Source organism: Rhea americana, unplaced genomic scaffold, assembly GCF_003343005.1.
Source record: "Rhea americana isolate MKP2758 unplaced genomic scaffold, rheAme1 scaffold_156, whole genome shotgun sequence".
Taxonomy (NCBI): Eukaryota; Metazoa; Chordata; class Aves; order Rheiformes; family Rheidae; genus Rhea; species Rhea americana.
In genome coordinates, this window is record NW_028185661.1 from 2,111,400 (window position 1) to 2,118,168 (window position 6,769).

Below are 6,769 nucleotides of genomic sequence, written 5' to 3' on the forward strand. Positions count from 1 at the left end.
CCCCCCTTTTTTTTTCTAAAAAAGGAAAAACAAAAAAAAGACTGAATTACACTTGTAGATTAAACCCTGTTTGATTACGTTTATCAGTTCTTTGTACCAGACACTAATATACTGCTATTTAGGTTTTAACAAAATAAGTAGATTTACTTGCCCTATAAAAGATTACCATCAGAGCAATAAGACCAACAGAAACACCATTTCTCTCAAAAGCAAAAGAAAATAAAAWCCTTCAGATCTCTAATGCTGACAAAAAAAGCCTTATAAAGTTATAAAACACTGTGTGGATATATCCATTGAAGCCTTCTGAAGGTTAGGATTCTGTTCAGACTAACAAGCTGAGCATTTTTTGTGTGTGTGAAGTCTCAGGACAAGGGTTTGCAGCACACCTAAACTCAGCTAAACTGTGGTTGAAGTGAAAAAAAGAAGGAAAAAAGGGGGGAAAATAGATAGGAGAATCACTGTTTCCATCACCATACCTCTCTACTGCTTCCTAAGCTTTTCCCAAAGCACACCATCTCCCTTCTCCTACTCCTTCTTCAGACGCCAGCTGGATCCAGCCATCCCTACATCCCCACAGGAGTTCTGGGGAGAGATGCAGCAGAAGGCAGCGCCCAGGTAGACCATCGTAGGGTATGCAAACAGACCTGTGCTATGCTCGCACGCTGTGTGTGTTGAGACCCAAGACTAAAATGCCACTGGGGTTGGTGGGAGCTTACACTTTCAGGGGGCTGGGACAGGTAGCACCAGTGAGCTGCATGGTGTGGGATTTAGAGCACATAATATTACRCAACAGTACAGGTTTTTGAGCTCCAGTCAGAGCAGGCAGGTCAATTTGGATGTGCTAAATTAATATGAGTTTAACTAAACAGATTTTGGAGGAAACAGAAGCTTAACAACTTAATGAAGATAAATCCTTTAATCATAAAGATGCATAAAGGAAAACTAACCTTATAAGCCACTGCCAACTTGAAGCATGAAATGCCAAATATTAGTATACTAGAAGATGCAGGGTGATTTAGTGGTGAGCAAAGTATACTATATAGCAATTTCCATGCTAGGTGGACCTTACTCAGACTGGTCTCGAATAAAGCTAGAGAAGCAGAAGGGACCAAGATCCAGTCTTCTATAGGGAAAGCAAAGAGATATTTCCTGTCTGCAGCTGTAAAGGTGCATCTCACATGCAGAAGTCAGTCACCATCTTTGCTGCTTCAGTTAACTGCATTTACCTCTCACTTAAACAGTCAGAAAAGCAGAATTCCCTAGGCTAGCTCTGGGCATCTGCCCCTTGCTCTTTACTTATTTAGCTCCCTTCAAAGCCTCTAGCAAGAGTGAACACAGCCTTTCTTCCTCTCTTTTTGCAGCTGATGCCATTCTAGTCTCTTTCAATACCATATACACAAAAACACTTCTCAGAGTCACCCCAGCCAGCAAATCTCACAAACCAAAGCAATTCTGTCAGGACACTGTGGCCTTTCCTTCCCCATCGCCCTGCGGGGTCCCGGGACAGGAAGGGAAGAACACAGGTGCACACAGCCAGTGCTGGGGAACCAAGGAGCAGCATACGGCCAGCACAGAAAGCTGGCCCGAGTCCTCTCTCCTCAAATTCTCCTCTGCCTAGCAACTCAGGTGTCCCAGCTAGCTCACTTTTTGCCAAGTGGTCTTGGAGGCAACAGGCCTAAGCTGCACAGACGCAGGGCAGTCAGCCTCACTAGGCATGCTTTGAGTGCTGGGGCTTGCAGGGAGCAAGGAAAGGGGAAGGCTGAGAAAGTCGTAGAGTGTGGGGGAAAAGCAGATGTTTCCGACCAGCAAAAACAAGAGGAGAAAGTGATAAGGCAGAGGGAAAGGGCCGTAATTCAGCACTTAGTAACGGAGCAGTAACTGGAATTGGTTCAAACAGAAGAGACTCATACTTGTAGAGCACAAATTCAAACTATGTGAACAAAGCCTGTCTGCTCCAGCAGAAAACTGAAATCCTCATAAAGCTGCAGCATATACAGACAGACAGACTGTTAAACTATGTCGTCATAAACTTGGTGACTGAAATAACTGCAATATTCAAGTACAGCAAGTCACAAACATTCATCTAGCTGCTGCTCTCTCTTCCTGAAGATGACCATCGTGAAAAATCAGCATTTTGTTTAGTTTTTAAAAATTTACTAAGAAGGGAAGAGAGCAACCAAAGAACTGTAGTAATAAAGCCCGGGCTCTGCATGCTTATACTAGTTCTTGTTGACCCTTCCAGAAACCTTGCTTTGAAAATCTTGTTGGTCAATACTCAAATTGTAAGCAATTGGTGGGTTTTACTGAAGATGCTGCACATGACCCTGAATGAATGGGAGAGCTTCAAAGGCCCCTGCAGATGTTGCTTTGGTATGAGACACAATGCTAGAAGTGGTGAAGACAGAGGGAATCAGAACAACTACCAAGATGGCAGGTGAGACAAGTAGTTGAAACTGTTTATCTAAGGCAGACAACAAAAAAAATGTGTAGCCAAGCATGAGTTTTAGTCTGAAAGGAGTCCATAACCTTTTGATGGCAAAAAGCATCCAATTGACTATCAGTGTGGACAATGTCATCAAGCTAAATATTAAGGTTTACTATGACAACCAAACCCACAGAAATTAACGGAAAAACTAATTTTCTTTTGTTTTGTTGAAACCTAATTTAAAAAGGAAAAAAAATTGCCTTACTTGAAGCTCAAAGGGCTGGGAAAAAACAAACACACACACACACAAGATGATCTCACCTTGCAGAGACAGACTGCCAGGAAGGCTGGAAGCAGGTATGTTTTAAATTCTTCAGATCTGTTTTAACATCTTAAATGCTGCAACTTTGAAGAGAAAGAAGCATTGACTTTTTAAAATGACTTTCCTGTAATAAGTAACACTGTAAATAAACAAGTTTTACTATCAGGGGTTTCTGCATCCCCCTTTAAGTATAAAATTTCTGGGAAATGGGTATTTAAGACCGTCTTTATTCTGAAATCGTCTTTAAAAGCTCTTAGGACGTTCAGCTCAGACTGAGAAACTATCTCCATAAGTTTACACACCTCCTCCACCATCACAGTGAAGTAAAGATCCCCCTTGTTTGTACTACAGCTGATGGCTGTGCTCTGCCCCCCTCATCAGTTTTCCAGCTAAAGCTACAGCTATAACTAAACAGGTGACATCTCCTACATCTCTTACACACACAAGTTAGTGTCTGAATTAGGCTGATGAGAGAATATTCTTACTCGTGACAAACAAAAGCCCAGCTGTTATACATGACCAAGAAAGACTGTTATTCTTTTGGGTTCCAACACACAATAGCTCCCAACTGTTCCCAAAAATGCATCTATTTTCCAGTGTAGCATTTTAAGAAAGATAACCACTCTTTTAGAAATGGTCATATGATTTGCAGAAGCGGGACCTGTACTAGCCTACACCAACGTGCTTTACTGCCTGCAGGACTGGCTGACCCAAGACCAGGGCAAACACAAACACGCAACTCCTCTGGTCACTGYGCCTATTTCCAGCTACAGAGGACCTCGCACCTGGTAGCATTGCAGAGCCTTCAGGTGGCCTTGCCACTGGATAACAGCAGCTCTCTAAGCCTGTACAGATCATTGCTTTTATACAGAACACGCAGATAAACAAGTACTTGGCATAGCATCATCATCTGAAAGAGATATGGTGTAAAGATACCAGGGGATATAACAGGGATTTAATATTAAAAACTGATTAAAAACTTTAAAAGTATGAAACAATTATCCTTAACTTGTGCTTCATATTTCACGTTTCTTTTCCTGGATACTGACGCGTTCTTTTCACTTTCAATGTCTTAAGCACCCACTTCATCTTTGCTGTTCTGGCTCAGAAGAAYAGACTGAAACTTGGGCTTTATCTGTTTACATTGAAAGGAAGAAAATAAAATTGACAAATAACACCCATCAGAGCCTCAGTGAGTAGATAAAGGAAATCTGCTCAGGAAAGATGCCAGAGTCAACCAATTGCCTTCCAAAGGGAAATGTCAGTGTAACCCAGCACAATGTTGCCAGCAAATCAAGTCCAGAAGCCAAGTGGACTTTAGATGTTCAGGGGATTTCAGCTGAAACATGTTGAACTGACCTAGCAGTGCCAGCAGTGATAAAAGATTGGCTGTCCACAACTCCTCTCCCATCCCACCCTATCACTAAAAGCAGCCTCTTAGGCTTGAGATCTTTCTAATACAAGGGTTACAAGTAAGTTTGAGCACATACAGGATGATGATGATAAGTTAGAGATACTGATCTCTCCTTTACCCAAGCCTTCTAAGTATTCAACGCCTGCTTTCCAAGTCTTGCAGTGACAGATACACAAGGATCCATCAATAACAGGTGCAGTGTGCATCAGTTTTGTTTCTCTAAATTCTCTGGCAAAGATACTTGGGTGAAAAACGTCTCCAAACTTGTACCGACACAGGAGATGCAAAAGAGCATCCTACTAGCACTAACGAATGATGGCCAGGGGGGGGAGGGAAGTAGAAACCAGGAGTCATTACATGCCTACTCCATTTGGGCTGGCAAAACTTAAAATGCTTGAGCTGCTTTAAACTTAGAGAATGGTGGAAACAGCAAGGAACATCTTGGAAAGAGAAAAAAGCTTCAAGAAAAAGAGTTTCCCATCGCCCTAGAAAACTTCAGTCAGTATAGATACATCACTGAAGCAAAAACTTCGGTCAAAGAGATGAGTCTTAAACCAGAGAGAACCATCATAGTTCGCCCTCCATTTCAAACTTTTCCTTTAGGCAACATTATAAGCACAGCCTCCGTGGCTTGGCAGAGTTCAGTACACAAGAAGAGCTGCCATGAGGAAGCTCCCCTTGCTATTTTTATCTGCTTTACATCAAGTGCCTTATTACACCTGGTTACATCTATTATGCTCAGCCAGTTGTGGGGGGTGTGGGGAGGGAAACAGAAAACACACGCRTAGGCTGTGGTATTTACCTAGGAACTTTCAGAAGGCTGGTCCTTGTAGTTAGGGCTGGGAGCAACACATACAGAGTGTCCTCTAACGTTCACTAAYGCGGGCTCCGGGTTACAAGAGCAAGCAATAGAGCAGTTCAAGTCCTTACCACACTTTTGGGCACAAGGTCTCGCACTACAACTTGGGTAACAACACCCTCAAATGATTATCAGTTTTGGACCTGGTACAGACAGGGAATATGAAGAGATGCTCAGAACACCCAGACTGATGCCTGCGTTGATTAGAGATGTTGCTGATCAGTGATAGCATAATTTGTATCAGTGGGACCTGAAGCATGCTGAAAACTCTGTTAGCCAGAAAAAAAAAAGTATACACAAACGACACACCTTGACTATGCATAAGCAGAGCTGTTCATGGATATTAAAGCTTCATTTGCAAAACAAAAATACATAGCTGTGTTGCYTGAGTTTAACTAGATTCAAATCGCTAGTGGAAAGACTGAGCAGTAATGGGAAAATGCATTACAGTTAGGTCGTGATGGGCAACCCTCAAAGACATGACTGTAGGCTACTGGATATGAAACTATATCTTCAGCCTCCCACATGTAAGCAGCAGAGAGCAGACTAACTTGTCTGGAGCTTACAGAAAGGTAAAGATGAAGAGATCTTTCCTTTTTAACCAAGGAACAGAAAAGCCTACCAACCCCTGATGTTGATGAAGGCACACTTAGCCTTGACTAGAGCTGACACAGGTACTTAAATTATCAAAGAAAAAAAATGTATGATCTKCAGAAAGCAATTAAGTCATGACAACAAGTTTTCTGCTTTTCTCTGTTCTGACACTACATCTTTGTGAGCAGAAACAGCATCAGCTCCCCAAAAGATATTCTGGGGTGAAATAAACACTGGCAAAACTGGGCTTTTGTTGCAAAAGTACATTGTGTACAGGGAATGATTCCTGTGATTCCAACCCACACAATAATTTGAGGTCTGTTTTGTAAAATAAGTGGATAAAACAGAGTGCTTGGAAAWGTGCCATGTTCCCACAAATTCATTAAGATGCATTAGCACATGGTAAGTCTGCCACAGCATTAAAGGTGGTCTGTGAAGAAGCAACTGTAATTTAGAGAACTGTTTTAACAGAGATTGATATTAAGTAGCACTGTTTATCTYCTGTTCATTTTCAAGGGACCTTTGATGCTTATCTAACTCTAACATTGTTCAGTGTACTTTGAGCTCTCCTTAAAGCCAGTCGCCACCAGTTTCAAAAACAACTTCTCCAAATTTGCTTGCTGTTTTCTCTGTAGTGCTCCAAGTTTCTTGCCCTCCACAGCCTTCACTGCAGTTTGCTGTCAGGCACCCATTTGACACAGTGATATCCAGTAGCTCCCTCTGCTTGTGCAATGCAGAACGGAGCAGCTCAGATTTCAARCCAGCAGTTCCCAAATTGCAGACACACAACTGTGCCCACCCCAGCAGCACAGCCCACCCAGGGTATGTAGGGCTACAGGAGGTACTTTTCACAGGCTTGCAGTGTGCATCAACTCAGAAGACAAGGAGTTTGTTATCCTATGCAAACAATATTTTACTTATAAATCACTCAATACTTTTACATTTGATAAAGGTATTAATGGACTGGTTAAAGAAAGCCACTACAAACCAATGTGTTGTTGGCTAAACCATGTTAAGGTTTTCTTTTTCTTTTCCTCTTTTTTTTTTTTTTGGGGGGGAAGGGGGGCACGTTAATATTGGGGGGGGGGGGGAAGGGGGGCACGTTAATATTTAGCAGACCTGTCTTACAATCACTTGAAAGTGATCAGAACTGGA